Genomic DNA, 18,950 nt, shown 5'->3' with positions numbered 1-18,950 from the left:
AATTGTGAACATATAGAATCATTTTAATTACATGTCTCCACATAATGTTTTAATATTTATATCACCATTATGATCCCCTTCTAAAATCTATAAATATTAAATGGAGTGGCTTTCATAGAATTATCTTTTTTTCCTCAGTGAATGTGTTCCTTGGGGTTCTTGTTCACACTTTATTTACTGTTGCTACCCCCATCACTAATGCAGCATCAAGCACGGTGTTTTGAACATTTTTAATAAATTCATTTTTTGGTATTAAAGTTTTTATCCTGTTTCCATTGATATGATCATATTAAAATCGACACTACCTGTTTGCATATTATTTAAATATTCTTTACCTTAATTGTTAGCATAAAGAATGATAAAAATTTCCAGAGGTTATAACTTCCAAGGAAGTTAGAATCTATGCATATTATAAGGACATTTTCCTAATTATGTGTGTAGTGAGGAGATCTGCACATATGATTAGGAATCGGTGGTTTTTATCCCTAATTTATTATCTATCTCTTTCAAATCTCCATTTATTTATTCAAGACACTCAGCTAAAATAATGTCTTAATGAAAGCTAAATTGAACCAAATGTATTTTAGTTTTAACCCAAAAGAGCTAAAAGTAGGGAGATACTAAAAACAAATTTTTATATATGAGGACAAAAATCATTACATGTTTTCAGCATGTGCAGCTAATTTTTAATGCTCAGTGCATGTTGTGGGATATGACCTTTCACGAATTATTTGAAGCATTCATTTGTTTATTTAGCAAACATTGAGAATATTTTCTTTCTCCATTGATTTATATTACACAGGTTTACAAATTCAGTTATAAAAGGCAAACATAAGTATGCTTTATTTTTAAAAATTTTTATTTATACAAATTTAGGGAGTACAAGTGCAGTTTTGTTACATGGATACATTGCATAGTGGTGAAATCTGGGCTTTTAGTGTAAACATCACCCAAATAGTGAACATTGTGCTCAATAGGTAATTTTTCAACCCTCACCCCCTTCCATGCTCCCATCTTTCAGAGCCTTCATGTCTATTATTCCACTCTGTGTGTCCACGTGTACTCATTGTTTAGCTCCCACTTATAAGTGAGAATATGCAGAATTTAACTTTCTGTTTCTGAGTTATTTCATTTAGGATAATGGCCTCCAGCCCATCCATGTTGCTGCAGAAGACACGATTTAATTCTTTTTTTATAATTGAGTAATGTTCCATGATGTACACACATGCACACACACACATACACACACACACCCCACATCTTTATCCAATCGTTTGCTGACAGACACCTAGGTTGATTTCATAAATTTGCTATTGTGAATAGTGCTGTAATAAAAATAGATGTGGAGGAGTCTTTTTTATATAATGCCTTCTTTTCCTTTCAGTAGATACTCCACAGGGGGATTGCTGTGTAGAAAGATAGCTCTATTTTCAGTTTTTTTGAGAAATCTTTATACTGTTTTCCATAGAGGTTTTTACTAATTTACATTTCCACTGACAGCATGTAACCATTCCCTTTTCATTGCATCCTCACCAACACATGTTATTTTTGACTTTTTAATAATAGCCATTCTGACTGGTGTATGATGGTATCTCACTGTGGTTTTAATTTGCATTTCTCTGATGATTAGTTATGTCAAACTTTTTTAAAAAATGTTTGTTGGTTGCTTGTATGTCTCCTTTTGAAAAATATATGTTCATGTTTTTTGTTCACTTTTTAATAAAATTGCTTGTTTTGTGCTTGCTGAGCTGTTTTAGTTCTTTGTGGCTTCTGGATATTGGCCTTTTGTTGGATGCATAGTTTGCCAATATTTCCCCCCATTCTGTAGGTTGTCTGTTTACAACCTAATAATACATAGATTATTAATTTTTCTGTGCAGATGCTTTTAGTTTAATTCAGTCTTATTTGTCTATTATTATTTTTGTTGTATTTGCTTTTGAGAACTTAGCCATAAATTCTTTGCCTCGCTCAATGTCCGGAAGAGTTTTATTAGGTTTTCTTCTAGGACTTTTACAGTTTCAGTTCTTACATTTAAGTCTTTAGTTCATCTTGTGTTAATTTCTATATATGTTGAGGAATAGGGGTCCAGTTTCCTTCTTCTGCATACAGCTATCCAATTTTCTTAGCCCCATTTGTTGAATAGGGTGTTTATTTTTCAGTGTGTATTTTTGTTGACTTTGTTGAAGATCAGTTGATTGTAGATACGTGGCTTTATTTCTGTGTTGTCTATTCTGTTCCATTGATCTATGTGTCTATTTTTATATCAGTATCATGCTGTTTTGGTTACTATAGCATTCTAGTAGTATAATTTGAAGTCAGGTAATATGATGCCTCGAGGTTTAGTTTTTTGCTTAGGATAGCTCTGGCTATTCAGGTTCATTTTTGGTTCCATGTGAACGTTAAGATTTTTTAAAAATTCACAGCAACCCGGGTGGAACTGGAGACTATTATTCTAAGTGAATAACTCGGAAATGGAAAACCAAACATTGTGTGTTCTCACTCATAATTGGGAGCTAAGCTATGAGGATGCAAAGGCATAAGAATGATAAAATGAACTTTGTGGACTCAAGGGAAAGGATGGGGGAGGCGACGGAAAATTGGGTTCAGTGTATACTGCTTAGGTAAAGGGTGCACCAAAATCTCACTAATCACCACTATAATTACTTACTAATGTAACCAAATACAACGTGTTCCCCCAAAACCTATGGAAATAAAAAATTAAAAAGAAAGTATTGGTAATTTGATAGGAATTCTGTTGAGTCTGTAGGTGGTTGTCTTGGGGAGTATGTTCATTCTAAAAATATTGATTTTTCTAATTAATGAACATGGGATGTTTTTCATTTGTTTGTATCATCTGCAAATTCTTTCATTAGTGTTTTGTAGTTCTCCTGGTAGAGATATTTTACCTCTTGGTTAAATGCATTGCTAGGTATTTTATTTTATTTTTGTGGCTATTGTAAATAAGATTGCATTCTTTATTTGGCTCTTAGCTTAATTGTTATTGGCGTATAGAAATGTTACTGATTATTGTACATGTTACTTGTATTCTGAAACTTTGCCGAAGTTATTTATCTAATCTGGGAATTTTTTGGAAGAGTCTTTAGGGTTTTCTAGGTACAAGATTTTATCATCAGCAAACAGGGATAATTTGATTTGCTCTTTTGCAGTTTGGCTGCCTTTTGTTATCTTCTATTGCCTGATTGATCTGGCTAGAACTTCCAGTACTATGTGGATTATGGCTGGGTGAAAGTGGGCAACCTTGACTTGTTTCAGTTCTTAGGGGGAGCGCTTTCAGGTTTCCCCCATTCAGTGTGATGTTGGCTGTGGGTTTGTAATACGTGGCTTTTATTATTTTGACATATGTTCCTTCAATGCCTACTTGGTTAAAAGTTTTTATCATTAAGCAATGCTGAATTTTACTGAATGCTTTTTATGCATAATTGAGATGATCAGAAGCTTTTTGTTTATAATTCTTTTTATGTGGCAAATCACATTTATTGATTTGTGCATGTTGAATTATCCTTACATCCCTGGGATAAAACATACTTGATAATGGCGTATTATCTTTCTGATGTGCTGTTGAATTGGTTTTGCCAGAATTTTGTCGAGGATTTTTGCATCTATGTTCATTAGGGATATTGGTCTGTAGTTTTCCTTCTTCTTCTTGTGACCTTTCCTGGCTTAGTATCAGGTTGATACTGGCTTTGTAAAATGAATTAGGAAAGATTCCCATCTCCTGAATTTTTTTGAAACTGTTTCAGTAGAATTGGTAACAGTTCTTTTTTGTATATCTGGTAGGATTTGGCCGTGAATCCATCTGGTCTTGGCCTTTGTTTTGTTAGGAGATTTTTTATTACTGATTCAATTGCCCTACTCATTCTTGGTCTTTTGAGGATTTCTATTCTTCCTGGTTCAACAATACTACATTGTATGTTTTCAGAAATTCATTCATTTCTTATAATTTTTTTAGTTTGTGCACCTACAGATGCTCATGGTAGCCTTTGATGATCATTTATATTTCTGTGGTATCAGTTGTAATGTCACCTTTATCATTTTTGGTTATGCTTAATTTGACTCTTCTCTTTTTCTTGGTTAATCTAGCTAGCAGTCTATCAACTTTGTTTATTTTTCAGATAACTAACTTTTTGTTTCATCGATACTTTGTTCCCTATTTTTAGTCTCGATTTCATTTAGTTCTGCTCTCGTCTTTGTTTGTTTTTCTTCTTAAAGCTTTGGGTTTAGCTTATTTTTGTTCTTCTAGTTCCTTGAGGTGTGACATTGGGTTTGTAATTTGAGCATTTTCTATCTTTTTGATCTAGGCATTTAACACTATAAAGTTCCCTCTCAGCACTGCTTTTGCTGTACCACAGAAGTTTTGATATATTGTGTTTGTATTTTGTATTGTATTTGTATTTGTTTTGATATATTTGATATATTGTGTTTGTATTTTCATTTGTTACAATATTAAACAAAAAAATTCTGTCTTAATTTTATCACTGACATAATGATCATTCAGGACTAGGTTGTTTTATTTCAATGTGTTTGTATAGTTTTCAGAGTTCCTCTTGGTATTAATTTCCAGTTTTATTCCACTGTGGTCTGAGAAGACTTCTGACATGATTTTGATTTTTTTTTAATGTATTGAAACTTGCTTTGTGGCCTGTCATATAATCTATTTTGGAGAATGTTCCATCCATATATAAGAAGAAAGTATATTTTGCAATTGTTATGTAAAGTGTTCTGTAAATGTCTAGTAGGTGCATTTGGTCTAGAGTCCAATTTAAGCCCAGAGTTTATTTGTTGATTTTCTTTCTTGATAATATTTAGTGCTCTCAGTGGGATGTTGAAGTCCCCCACCATTATTGTATTGTGATCCATCTCTTTTCTTAGTACTAGTAGTATTTGTTTTATAGATCTGAGTGCTCTGGTGTAGGGAGCATAAGCATTTAGGATTGTTACATCTTGTTGAATTAATCCTTTTATCATTATATAATGACGCTTTCATCTATTTTTACTGTTGTTGATTTAAAGCCTGCTTTACGTTATATAACTACTCTTGCTCACTTTTTATTTTTGTCTGCATGGAATATCTTTTTCCAGCCCTTTGAGGAAAAATTGCAGACTTTGGGTTTGTGAATATCTTTACCAGTTAGGTGGGTTTCTTGTAAACACCATATGGCTTGATCTTTTTTTAAAAGAATTAATTCCATGAGTTTATATCTTTTAAGTGCAGTATGTAGTTCATTTGCATTCAAGGTTACTATTGACTTGTGAGGTTCTAGTCCTGTCACAATACTAAGTTACCTAGTTGCTGTGTAGACTCAATTGTGTAAATGCTTTTTAAGAATGTTTTATTCTTTCTTTCTTTCTTTTTTTTTTTTTTGACAGCAAGTGTTACCCTTTTGTTTCCATGCTTGGGATTCCTCTGAGCATTTCTTGTAGATATGGGCTAGTGGTGACAAATTCCCTTAGCATTTGCTTGTCTGGAAAAGACTTTATTTTTCCCCCATTTATGAAGCTTAGTTTAGTAGGATACAAAACTCTTTGCTAGCAGTTTTTTCTTTTCTTTTTATTTTTATTCATGTATTTTTTATGAAGGCTGAAAATATGACCACAATCTCTTCTGGCTTGTAAGGTTTCTGCTGAAAAGTCTACTGCTAGTATTATGGGGTTCCTTTGTAAGTTATTAGATGCTTCTCTCTTGCTGATTTTAGATTTTTTTTCTTTGTATTGACTTTGGGTAGTCTGATGATGATATATCTTGGTGAAGTTCATTTTGCAATATATCTTCCAGCTATTCGTTGAGCTTCTTGTATCTGGATGTCTAAATCTTTAGCAAGACCAGACTATTTTTCCTAAATTATTCCCTCAAATAGGTTTTCCAAACTTTTTATTTTTACTTATTCTCTCTCAAGAATAGCTATGACTCATGTTTGGCCACTTAACATAATTGCGTATTTCTTGTATTGGAATGCTTTGTTAATTAAAAAAAATTTTTTTCATTATTTTTGTCTGGCTACATAAATTCAAAAGACCTGTCTTCCAGATTAAAATTATTTCTTCTGCTGGGTCTAGCCTATTCTTAAAGCTTTCAACTATAATTTTAAATTTCTTCCATAAATTTTTATTTCTAAAAGTTGTGTTTTTTTTTAATATTGATCTTTTTAGTTTAATTTTTATGCATAAACTGTATTGTTTTTCTGATTTCTTTGTGTTGGCTTTTATCTTTCCTTTGGATCTCATTGAGCTTCCTTACAATTAATATTTTGAATTATTTATCTATCATTTCAGAATTTTCATTTGGATTAGAATGCATTGATAGAGAGCTAGTATTATCCTTTGGGGAATGTCAAAACATCTGCTAGACTTTTTATGTTAGTTTCTGTTTACCTGGAGAAAGTGTCACTTCTTATTTTTGAATTGACTTTTGCTTGAATGGGACTTTTTTCCTTCCCTTGCAGATGTGATTTTACATTAATTGGGTAGAGTCTTTTGGCTTTGGCTTTTATTCTGCTTTCAGGTGGCCAAGGCTTTGTATAAATTCCTTGGTTATAGATAGTCTTAGTGTGGTGGTTTTCTCAAATTCTGTTTTTTTTTTTTTTTTTTTTTTGGGTTGTAGTAGCAGTGTGCTGGGTGTGTGAGTAGGCTTACTGCCTCTCTTGCAGATATGGTGAGGTGGGGGTGTTGGAAAGATTATCTTGTTCTCCAGTGCTGTGCACTTCTGTTAGCGATTTTATTAGGTTGTGCATTTTGATATCCAGGCCAGTAGGTGACACTGCAGGTAAGAACCAGCCAAGTGCTGTGTAATTGTGTCAGCTGAGGTTGTAATGGGCTGTACAGATTGACCTCCCAGCCATGAGGTGGTGCTTGCAGGAGAGAGGCAGCTGCAGTGATCCCAGTGGGATTTATGCCTGGCTTTTGATAATCAGAAGTACTCAGATGTCTGGGCAATGGGTGAGGCCATGGAACTCTCACCAGTCTCATTCCATGCTCTGACACCAAGATAGGTGGAGAGGGCAAAGCTGGGCCTCTGTCCAGGCTTTCCAATGGCAGGCACAATTGCTGACCCTGAATGGTTAGGAAATAACTTTCAGGCCTCTGGGGCAAATTTCCAGGGTGGTTAAGAGGCACTTTTATTGTGCTCAGGAGGCTGCTCTGAGGACATGGCTTGCCAAGAAGCCACAGTCCACCAGGTGCCAGTGGGACCCACACAAGCCCCCAAACCAATGGGTCTCCCTTCAGTGTCTAGCTGCTGGCAGCAGATCAGAACAGCTAGCCCTGTCCCAAGCAGTCTGCATTCAGATCATGAAGCTATCCCAGGCTGTGAGACTCCATTCCTGGGGCAGAAAGCGCAGCTTTCAGGCTATACCCTTCCCAGTCCAGTCTTGTGAAGGAAGGGGTGCTAAGCTCCACTGCTGCAGTAGGAACCTGTGCCACATTGTCTTCCCAGTTTTGACCATGGGGGCTCCTCTCCTGGTTGAGAACAGATTGCAAATCTCATTCTCATGTCCCTGGAAGGAGGGCCTGAGACCAGGATGGATGGGATCAGAGCAGTGAACTTATTCTCAGGACCTCTTGACTCAAGCACTAGCTGTGACAGAGAGGGGCAGGCTGGTCCCAGGCCACTGGAGGAACACTCAGGCAGGGCAACAACAGCTGCCTTGTGGATCTGTCACCAGGAAGGGTCAGCCCCTCTCCATGGGAATGGCCAGGTAGGAAGCTTCTGGAGAGGCTGGCAGGCATCCAGCATGTGGTCCGAATGTGCCTTGGTCCTGCAGCAGTCTGTGGCAGTGGCAGAGGAATTTGTCCTTGGCGTGTGTGAGTACCTGGCCTCTCCTCCCCCTCCCTTGTTTGACAGCTGGCCTCTCCTCCGCCTAAGGCAGCAACAGCCTTAGGGCAGGATGCAGAACCCTGGGGATGCAGAACCCTGGGAAATGTCCTACCAGAACGGTACTGCTGCAGCTTCCCACTGCTCAGGAGCCTGTGGGACTCCATGTGAGTTTGAGCAGTGCCTCTGTGTGATCTCAAGGGAGCAGTCTATGTCTGTCTGGAGGCCAGCAAGGGTTGAGGAGCTCTCCTGTAGCTAGGAATGCAAAAGTCCATGATGGGGATGTGGAGCCCCGAGGTTCTGTTACTTACCTCTTCCCTGGGTCAAGCGGCTGCTTGCAGCTCCTAGCAATCCCACTGAACAGGCAGCCTTGCATCCCCTTTCCTCATCCTTGGTGTCTCCTGTTGCTTCTCTGTTGAATTCCAGTGTTCTTTCTCAGATGATCTATTTGTAGTGTGAATAACTACTCAATATTTTGGTTCCTCTGCATGAAAAAGGTGTGTCTCAGCTGCATCTAGTCACCCATCTTGAACACTCATCCATGAATCATTTATTTTTAGATTGCATGTCAATCTCACAAAACCTGTGGTGATTATATCTACAAATTGTACAAAAAACATTGAATGGCAGCAGATCAGGATGCATAACTGTATAAAAATACATGCATTTACTAAAAATGGATAAAGAATATGTACAGTCACAATTTATTTTTCAGGATTCTGAGTAATCTGATCTTTGATTCCTATGTAGCATTGAATAACTTGTTTCTCCTTCAGGAAGATAAGCGGAAACATGTACATAAGCTGAAACTATAGCCAAAAATGCAGACATATTGTTCCATTTTTCTGAGGACTAATTTTTTCCTGAAGTACAACTTTCCGTTTTTTTCTTTTTTTTCCCAAAGACAAACATTTCCTCCAATGATTATGCTTCTCTGAAAGGAAAACCCGTTTATATCAGAAATATGCTAATAACTGGTAATAATAGATCAAATATAACTTTAAGGAAAGAGAGATAGCCTTGATGACATTTATTGTTTTTTGTTTACTTAGAAAGAAGAGCAATTAATCATTTCTCGTGATTTTGTCTCTTGCTTAGTCTAAACTCCCGATTTCATATAATTCACCTCCATGTGTTCTTACATAGAGTGGACTCCTCATATGGCTTGGAGAGAAACGTGTAGCAGAGCAAGGGCACTAGGCCATATTAAAAGCTCAATAAGGGGTCATTTATGCTCACTTTTTTCTTTTACTTTGCAGCACAATCAGTGTGATTCCTTCTTTGTGGCATATCAGCATCAAAATCAATTCAGAAATAATTCTGTGGGCAATATTTGAAAGAAAAAATTGTTAGTATAATAATCAGGCAAAAAATAAAATATGATGGATTTAAGTAGAGGCTGAGTTAACTATAAAGGAAGGAAGTAGAAAATATAGTGTGTATTTTTCAAAAGCATGTTTTTATCCTACAAAATCAGAAGATTTTCTTGTCATTTTTTCCAAGACTATGACTGAATTCTTATCCATAATTGAATTAAACTCAGCAGAGAATGCTGCACTGAATTGGCCAAATTCAGTCTAGCTAATCTTGATGGTAGAAACATTATATGTTCTGAAGCAATAAGCTGATGTAGATTCACTCACAAAATTATGATGGAGTAGAGTTTTATTTTGTTTTGTTTGTTTTTTAAGACAGGGTCTTAACCCTGTTGCTTAAGCTGAAGTGCAGGAGTTGAGTTTTTAAAAGAAAGAATAGGAATATTGTGCCCACTCGTTTAAAAAATTTCTTGATGAAAATGAGAGATTCTGTTGACTGAAACTTAAATCTAACAATGGGAAGTAATTCCCATTATGGAATTTCCGTTTCATTTTTAATTTAAATAATGAATAGAAGCCAAGTTAGTGCAAAGTCAATAGGATGAGAAGCCAACAAAAAAAATGGATATTTGACTCTACCTGCAAGCAAGGGGAATAATATGACCTCAAGATATATCTGCCATCTTAAGATATACATGCAAAATTTTACATAATTTAAGTTTACTAATAAACAGTTTTAAAAGACAAATACCTGCTAATAAAATATAAGTTAAATTAGTATACATTTTGCTTTCAATTTTATTAGTTGCTATAAATTTATTTAAATATTCTTAAGATTCATAATTTTAAAATGTTGTTGCTGTCATTTGTAATGATCAGCTCCCTACTGTGCCTGGGTACACAATAATATTTGGGCTTTAGGAAGATGATTCAAAACATGTAGATGTATTATTTGAAGTGTCCTGTATATTTCAAATTATTATTTTGGAATTTTTTATAATTATGCAACATAGGTTACCTTTTTGTCTGTGAGGAAAAGAGAGAAAAAGGCATAATTGTTATTATCTACATTCCTGGGAATTTGAGGCATTTAATTGGGCGCTGTAATAATCTAACTATTGAAAAGATCTCCTTTCTGAAGCCGCACCTCAGGTGTGACCATGCTGCCACCACCATGTCAGCTGATGGATGCTCTCCCCCAGTAATGAAGATGTGCTCTGTGGATAGATGCTCAATGCACAGAAAGGAGGTCTTCTTGTGAATCATTCTGCTGTATGTCTGCTCCTTATGACAGACTCTCAGTCAGATTTCTGCCTTCCAAACACATCTTAACCCATAGTTTTGCTTTCTCTGAAGAAAAATCGCAGTCCTGACATCTGATCAGTTTGTGGGGAGTTAGTTCTCATGGATGGCTTTTTCCAGGTGTCACTTTTACTCCTCAAAATACTATGTTAAAGTTGCAAAGGTTTCTTGAAAATCTGAAAAATACATGGCGATGTGTTCAGAGGAATAGCTAAGACGTAAAAGATGCTATATAAGTGTTTTAAAGGCACTGTTGTAGATTTCCTCCCCCCTAGATTTAAAGGAAATTAAGGTTATAAAATGTTAAATGATAAACTTGAGGGACTGCAATGGGGAATTGTTTATAAGTGAAATAATTATGTAGAAGCTGGATAGACTCTTGTGCCACAGTGCCATATACTTTAATGTTATTACCTTAATTTGCATTTCTTAAAAGTTCACCGAAACTAGTCTAATCTCATTTTTATTTGTTTCTCTACTGTTTCTCTTGAGTCTTTCAAATACCTAATTTTTACTTATTTCTTAATATTGCATCTTAAAGATGAGGAAATTGGGGCACAGAAAAATAGAAGTACTTGCCCAGGGTCATACAGCTGGTCAGTAGAAGAGCCAGGATTTTAATCCTAGCTACAGCTCCAGAGACCACGCTTTTAATTACTGCGACATCCTTTCCTGCTTGATATTTGACTGAACACCCTATGTAACTTTTCTTTTGTTGGTTTAATAATTAGCTAATAGTAATTGCATGTTTACTATGCATTAGGCTATATTGTTGGTGATAAGGATAACCTGAAAAAGTCCTCAAGTGATTGTTCCCACATATGACTGCATAGTAAATATTATTTCTTCAGAAATGAATTCCCAGTATTGTCTACAAGTCATAGTTAGAAGAAATAATAGAGACAATGGAACCAACTATAACTCATAGAGAGTAATTTCTGCAAAGGCCTAAGAAGAGGTCTTCACAGTACCCCCAGCCCAAACCCTTCAGTACTCGTATATCCAACTTAAATTGCTCTGACTGCATTTTGAGCCTATTTCATCTAGCCTTGTCCATAGGTAGAGACGGAAATAGTTGTCTACCATTTCCTCTGTATGGACATTTTGTATGTTTGAAAGTTATTATATTATATATTGTCACGTCTAATGTGCAAGTTGATTAAATTCAGTTACTTTGCCTTTTCCTATAAGTTTTATTTGCCAACTCCTAAAATGTATTTTAACAAAAGGTTTCTTTTAATATTTATGTTGAAATATAATGTCTGACATAACGTTTCTTTTTAAAAATCAATTGTTCACACTCAGAGAAATATATGAAACAAGTTTATTATCCATTTTAATGTTGGATTCCTTCTGTATTAAAAATGTTTTAATATATTAGAGGAGGAAAATACTAGGGTAATTTTATAAAAGGAAAAATGAATGAATAATTAGTTACAATACTATAATTTTAAAGAAGCAGGGCAATGCTACATGGTACATTGAAGCGTTTGTTTTATTCTTGTCCAGTGTCAGGGCAAAGTCATTGGCAGTTGTAATTGTCAAGTTCTCAGTGGTAGCTCTGATATCTTTCCAAGATGTTTCAGAAAAAACAATCATATTTATTTCAATGTCCAACCCAAGGATCTTAGTGTTACCTTATCTATGCAGATAAAGTTCAAAGCAAATCAAAATTTAAAAACCTCACAAAAATTAGTATTGTTTTATATATTTAATCAGAATTACTTATTTTAGGAACAGGAAACTTTTTTGGGGAGCATGTTTATGACAATTATATTACCTCTTGTATAATAAATAGCCCATTTTAAAGTAATGCAGAAGAAGGGCAACAAATAAAGTTTTATCTTTATAAAACACTTGATTTTCTGAGAGTCCACTGGAAATAATGAAGTAAAAAGAGATCTTTGGCTGCCAGCTTTTCAGCAACACTCCTAACACAGTGACACAGTGTTCCACGTACTCTAAAAGAAAAGAAGTGATTAGAGACTTGATGGATGATCCCCTCAACTCATTTCTTAAAGGAAAAAAAGTTCCCTCTCTTACAGCTAGAACCACATGAATTGCTCAAATCCAGACGATCGGATAAATTCTTTATTGAAATGACAATGAAAGTAATTGCATTGTTAAGACTGTCAACATTTTTTTTTTTTAAATAACCCCTCTGGCAATCCAGACATACTAATATTAGTAACAAAGGGAAAGAACAGTTTTATAAACAATATCCTTTAAAATTCTCCAAATACAACATCACTGCATTGCGATTATGCTGTGACTAATAAAGAATGGATTTTTTGAGGTCCGTCTGGTAGTGTTTGAACAAATGTACCTTTTGTACTCATAGATTTGAAATAAGGAAAAACATCTCAGTTGTTTACAAGGCTTGCCTCCTCATTTTCTATATATATATATATATATTTTTTTTTTGGTGTTAAAAAAGGCATAGTTAAGCCTGGTTAGCTAATTTTATATGCATACGGTTGGAAAGGATGAGGTTTTTTTATTATTATGGCCTGTTTAGACATATACGCCTATACGGGAATTTTAACTAGAATATAAATAAGATGTATGGAAAGGATAATTAATATAAACTAAGAATGATATTGCCTAAATAAACGATTATTTTATAAAATCTTTTTTTCTTTGTAATTTTATTTCAGGCATTAAAAAGGAAATGGCATAATAGAGCAATGACTGCAAATTATTCCTTTTGTTTGAATACCTCTGTCTGTCTTTCATGTTTGATATACGTGTTTTTGAAATGTAAGCCTATAGCCTAAGCTAAACCAAATAGTTCAAGAAGTAAGTTTTCTCTGGTGAAAGACTAAGGTAACAGTACACCTATTTCACCTTTCTTTGGTATAAATTCAGATTTTCTTTTTGAAGTTAAGTCCTTCCTTGCTACATTTTGATTTGGCACATATAACTAACACTGAAAGTGTAATTGTTTATGACCAAACTGTGGACTTCTTCATTTGTGTAAATTGTGGATGATTTCTAAGCTTGGAACACGGGTACTCTGAATTCCCTATCAAAAACAAAATCTTATTTACAGAGGAAAAAATTAAAGATGATCTTTTTTTTTAACGGAATGAAAGGAATTAGAAACAATGTTATATATAAAACATAATCTGTGATAACTTTTAGTGTTTGGAAAGCTTTCTTAGTGAAAAAATAAAATTTTCCTCTATGTAATCTTCACATTAAAGAGCAAAAGCTGGCCGTGATACTGTCTTAATCTCCTTTTTTCATGCCCATGTTATACAAAGTTAGGGGATTGACTTAAATTTCCTTTTCTTAACCTCTATCTTGATGGCCATAATCGTTATTCATATTTTCTTCCCTGTTTGTTCAAAAATTGTTCTGTGTTATAAATTTCAAAATGTTCCTGTTTCCTTAGGGCAAGTTGTGCTATTTTACATCTTTATGAGAACTATGATTCGAAATTGTTCTTGACACACTCTATGAAAAATATGCAATTTATTGTAATCTAATGAATTAAATGTTGATAAACCATTCGACTCAGTAGCATTTTTACTGAAAAATTCAGTGGATAAATGATGCCTCCTGCTACTTTAAAGTACATCAAAACCAGAGCTGGGATTGAACTAAGTTAGTTAGTGAACCCTCTCTTTTTTTTTCCTCATACATCCCATTCAATGTGTGATCAGGAAGGCCTCCACGGGCTGAGACACATTTGGCTTCTGTCTTGGAAAACTTGGTTTGCTCTAGCGATGCCCTGAACTTTTCAATTTTGATACCTGTGTTAGTCTGTTTTCCTGCTCCTGATAAAGATATATCTGAGACTGGGAAATTTACAAAAGAAAGAGGTTGGGTGGTTCCAAGATGGCTGAATAGGAACAGCTCCAGTCTACAGCTCCCAGCATGAGCAACACAGAAGATGGGTGGTTTGTGCATTTCCCACTGAGGAGCAGCTCCTCACCAGCAATGGAACAAAGCTGGATGGAGAATCACATTGATGAGTTGAGAGAAGAAGACTTCAGATGACCAAACTTCTCCGAGCTAAAGGAGGAAGTTCGAACCCATCGCAAAGAGGTTAAAAACCTTGAAAAAAGATTAGACGAATGGCTAACTAGAATAACCAATGTAGAGAAGTCCTTAAATGACCTGATGGAGCTGAAAACCGTGGCATGAGAACTACATGACGAATGCACAAGCTTCAGTAGCTGATTCGATCAACTGGAAGAAAGGGTATCAGTGATTGAAGATCAAATGAATGAAATGAAGTGAGAAGAGAAGTTTAGAGAAAAAAGAATAAAAAGAAATGAACAAAGCCTCCAAGAAATATAGGATTATGAGAAAAGACCAAATCTACATCTGATCCATGTACATGAAAGTGACGGGGAGAATGGAACCAAGTTGGAAAACACTCTGCAGGATATTATCCAGGAGAACTTCCCCAACCTAGCAAGGCAGGCCAACATTCAAATTCAGGAAACACAGAGAATGCCACAAAGATACTCCTCGAGAAGAGCAACTCCAAGACACATAATTGTCAGATTCACCAAAGTTGAAATGAAGGAAAAAATGTTAAGGGCAGCCAGAGAGAAAGGTCGGGTTACCCACAAAGGGAAGCCCATCAGACTAACAGCTGATCGCTCAGCAGAAACTACAAACCAGAAGAGAGTAGGGGCCAATATTCAACATTCTGAAAGAAAAGAATTTTCAACCCAGAATTTCATATCCAACCAAACTAAGCTTCATAAGTGAAGGAGAAATAAAATCCTTTATAGACAAGCAAATGCTGAGAGATTTTGTCACCACCAGGCCTGCCCTACAAGAGCTCCTGAAGGAAGCACTAAACATGGAAAGGAATAACTGCTACCAGCTACTGCAAAAACATGCCAAATTTTAAAGACCATTGATGCTAGGAAGACACTGCATCAACTAACGAGCAAAATAACCAGCTAACATCATAATGACAGTATCAAATTCATACATAACAATATTAACCTTCAATGTAAATGAGCTAAATACTGCAATTAAAAGACACAGACTGGCAAATTGGATAAAGAGTCAAGACCCATCAGTGTCTTTCCTGTATTCAGGAAACCCATCTCACTTGCAGAGACACACATCATAAGCTCAAAATAAAGGGATGGAGGAAGATCTACCAAGCAAATGGAAAGCAAAAAAAGGCAGGGATTGCAATCCTAGTCTCTGATAAAACAGACTTTAAACCAACAAAGATCAAAAGAGACAAAGAAGGCCATTACATAATAGTAAAGGGATCAATTCAACAAGAAGAGCTAACTATCCTAAATATATATGCACCCAATACAGGAGCACCCAGATTCATAAAACAAGTCCTTAGAGACCTGCAAAGAGACTTAGACTCCCACACAAAAATAATGCGAGACTTTAACACCCCACGGTCAACATTAGATGATCAATGAGACAGAAAGTTAACAAGGATATCCAAGAATTGAACTCAGCTCTGCACCAAGCAGACCTAATAGACATCGATAGAACTCTCCACTCCAAATCAACAGAATATACATTCTTCTCAGCACCACATCGCACTTATTCCAAAATTGACCACATAGTTGGAAGGAAAGCACTCCTCAGCAAATGTAAAAGAACAGAAATTATGACAAACGGTCTCTCAGACCACAGTGCAATCAAACTAGAACTCAGGATGAAGAAACTCACTCAAAACCGCTCAACTACATGGAAACTGAACAACCTGCTCCTGAATGACTACTGGGTATGTAATGAAATGAAGGCAGAAATAAAGATGTTCTTTGAAACCAATGAGAACAAAGACACAACATAGCAGAATCTCTGGGACACATTTAAAGCAATGTGTAGAGGGAAATTTATAGCACTAAATGCCCACAAGAGAAAGCAGGAAAGATCTAAAATCGACACCCTAACATCACAATTAAAAGAACTAGAGAAGCAAGAGCAAACACATTCAAAAGCTAGCAGAAGGCAAGAAATAACTAAGATCAGAGCAGAACTGAAGGAGATAGAGACACAAAAAACCCTTCAAAAAAATCAATGAATCCAGGAGCTGTTTTTCTGAAAAGTTCAACAAAATTGATAAGACTGCTAGCAAGACTAATAAAGAAGAAAACAGAGAAGAATCAAATAGATGCAATAAAAAAAATGATAAAGGGGATATCACCACCGATCCCACAGAAATACAAATTACCATCAGAGAATACTATAAACACCTCTACGTAAATAAACTAGAAAATCTAGAAGAAATGAATAAATTCCTGGACACATACACCCTCCCAAGACTAAACCAGGAAGAAGTTGAATCTCTGAATAGACCAATAACAGGCTCTGAAATTGAGGCAATAATTAATAGCTTACCAACCAAAAAAAGTCCAGGACCAGATGGATTCACAGCCGAATTCTACCAGAGGTACAAGGAGGAGCTGGTCCCATCCTTCTGAAACTATTCCAATCAGCAGAAAAAGAGGGAATCCTCCCTAACTCATTTTATGAGGCCAGCATCATCCTGATACTAAAGCCTGGCAGAGACACAACAACAAAAAAGAGAATTTTAGACCAATATCCCTGATGAACATCGAGGCAAAAATCCTCAATAAAATACTGGCAAACAGAATCCAGCAGCACATCAAAAAGCTTATCCACCATGATCAAGTGGGCTTCATCCCTGGGATGCAAGGCTGGTTCAACAAACGCAAATCGAAAAATGTAATCCAGCATATAAGCAGAACCAAAGACAAAAACCACATGATTATCTCAATAGATGCAGAAAAGGCCTTTGACAAAATTCAACAGCCCTTCATGCTAAAAACTCTCAATTAATTAGGTATTGATGGGACGTATCTCAAAATAATAAGAGCTATCTATGACAAACCCACAGCCAATATCATACTGAATGGGCAAAAACTGGAAGCATTGCCTTTGAAAACTGGCACAAGACAGGGATGCCCTCTCTCACCATTCCTATTCAGCATCGTGTTGGAAGTTCTGGCCAGCGTAATCAGGCAGGAGAAAGAAATAAAGGGTATTCAATTAGAAAAAGAGGAAGTCAAATTGTCCCTGTTTGCAGATGACATGATTGTATATCTAGAAAATCCCAATGTCGCAGCCCAAAATCTCCTTAAGCTGATAAGCAACTTCAGCAAAGTCTCAGGATACAAAATCAATGTGCAAAAATCACAAGCATTCTTATACATGAATAACAGACAAACAGACAGCCAAATCATGAGTGAACTCCCTTTCACAATTGCTTCAAAGCAAACAAAATACCTAGGAATCCAACTTACAAGGGATGTGAAGGACCTATTCAAGGAGGACTACAAACCACTGCTCAATGAAATAAAAGAGGATACAAACAAATAGAAGAACATTCCATGCTCATGGATAGGAAGAATCAATATCGTGAAAATGGCCATACTGCCCAAGGTAATTTATAGATTCAATGCCATCCCCATCAAGCTATCAATGACTTTCTTCACAGAATTGTAAAAAACTACTTTAAAGTTCATATGGAACTAAAAAAGAGCCCATATTGCCAAGTCAATCCTAAGCCAAAAGAACAAAGCTGGAGGCATCACGCTACCTGGTTTCAAACTATACTACAAGGCTACAGTAACCAAGACAGCATGATACTGGTACCAAAACAGCGATATAGACCAATGGAACAGAACAGAGCCTTCAGAAATAATACCACACGTCTACAACCACCTGATCTTTGACAAACCTGACAAAAACAAGAAATGGGGAAAGGATTCCCTATTTAACAAATGGTGCTGGGAAAACTGGCTAGCCATATGTAGAAAGCGGAAACTGGATCCCTTCCTTACACTTTTTACAAAAATTAATTCAAGATGGATTAAAGACTTAAATGTTAGACCTAAAACCATAAAAACCCTAGAAGAAAACCTAGGCAATACCATTCAGGACATAGGTATGGGCAAGGACTTCATGTCTGAAACACCAAAAGCAATGGCAACAAAAGCTAAAATTGACAAATGGGATCTAATTAAACTAAAGAGCTTCTGCACAGCAAAAGAAACTACCATCAGAGTGAACAGGCAACCTACAGAACGGGAGAAAATTTTTGCAACCTACTCATCTGACAAAGGGCTAATATCCAGAATCTACAAAGAACTCAAACAAATTTACAAGAAAAAAACAAACAACCCCATCACAAAGTGGGCAAAGGATATGAACAGACACTTCTCAAAAGAAGATATTTATGCAGCCAACAGACACATGAAAAAATGCTCATCATCACTGGCCATCAGAGAAATGCACATCAAAACCACAATGAGATACTACCTCACACCAGTTAGAATGGCGATCATTAAAAAGTCAGGAAACAACAGATGCTGGAGAGGATGTGGAGAAATAGGAACACTTTTACACTGTTGGTGGGACTGTAAACTAGTTCAACCATTGTGGAAGACAGTGTGGCAATTCCTCAGGGATCTAGAACTAGAAATACCATTTGACCCAGCCATCCCATTACTTGGTATATATCCAAAGGATTATAAGTC

General features: G+C 35.9%; 1 long non-coding RNA gene across 1 annotated transcript in view; it reads right to left on the bottom strand.

Annotated features, from left to right (window-relative positions):
• Positions 1 to 10,454: 10,454 nt before the first annotated feature.
• LOC129035696 (uncharacterized) overlaps positions 10,455 to 18,950 on the bottom strand; it is a 250,938-nt gene continuing 242,442 nt past the window's right edge. The window contains exon 4 of the long non-coding RNA XR_008502289.1: positions 10,455 to 10,622. This is a non-coding gene — a long non-coding RNA (uncharacterized LOC129035696). The remainder of the gene's footprint in view (positions 10,623 to 18,950) is intronic.

This window comes from Pongo pygmaeus, chromosome 3, assembly GCF_028885625.2.
Source record: "Pongo pygmaeus isolate AG05252 chromosome 3, NHGRI_mPonPyg2-v2.0_pri, whole genome shotgun sequence".
In the NCBI taxonomy this organism is placed as follows: Eukaryota; Metazoa; Chordata; class Mammalia; order Primates; family Hominidae; genus Pongo; species Pongo pygmaeus.
Note: the sequence above shows the minus strand (reverse complement) of the source record. Positions and strands in the feature narration are given on the sequence as shown.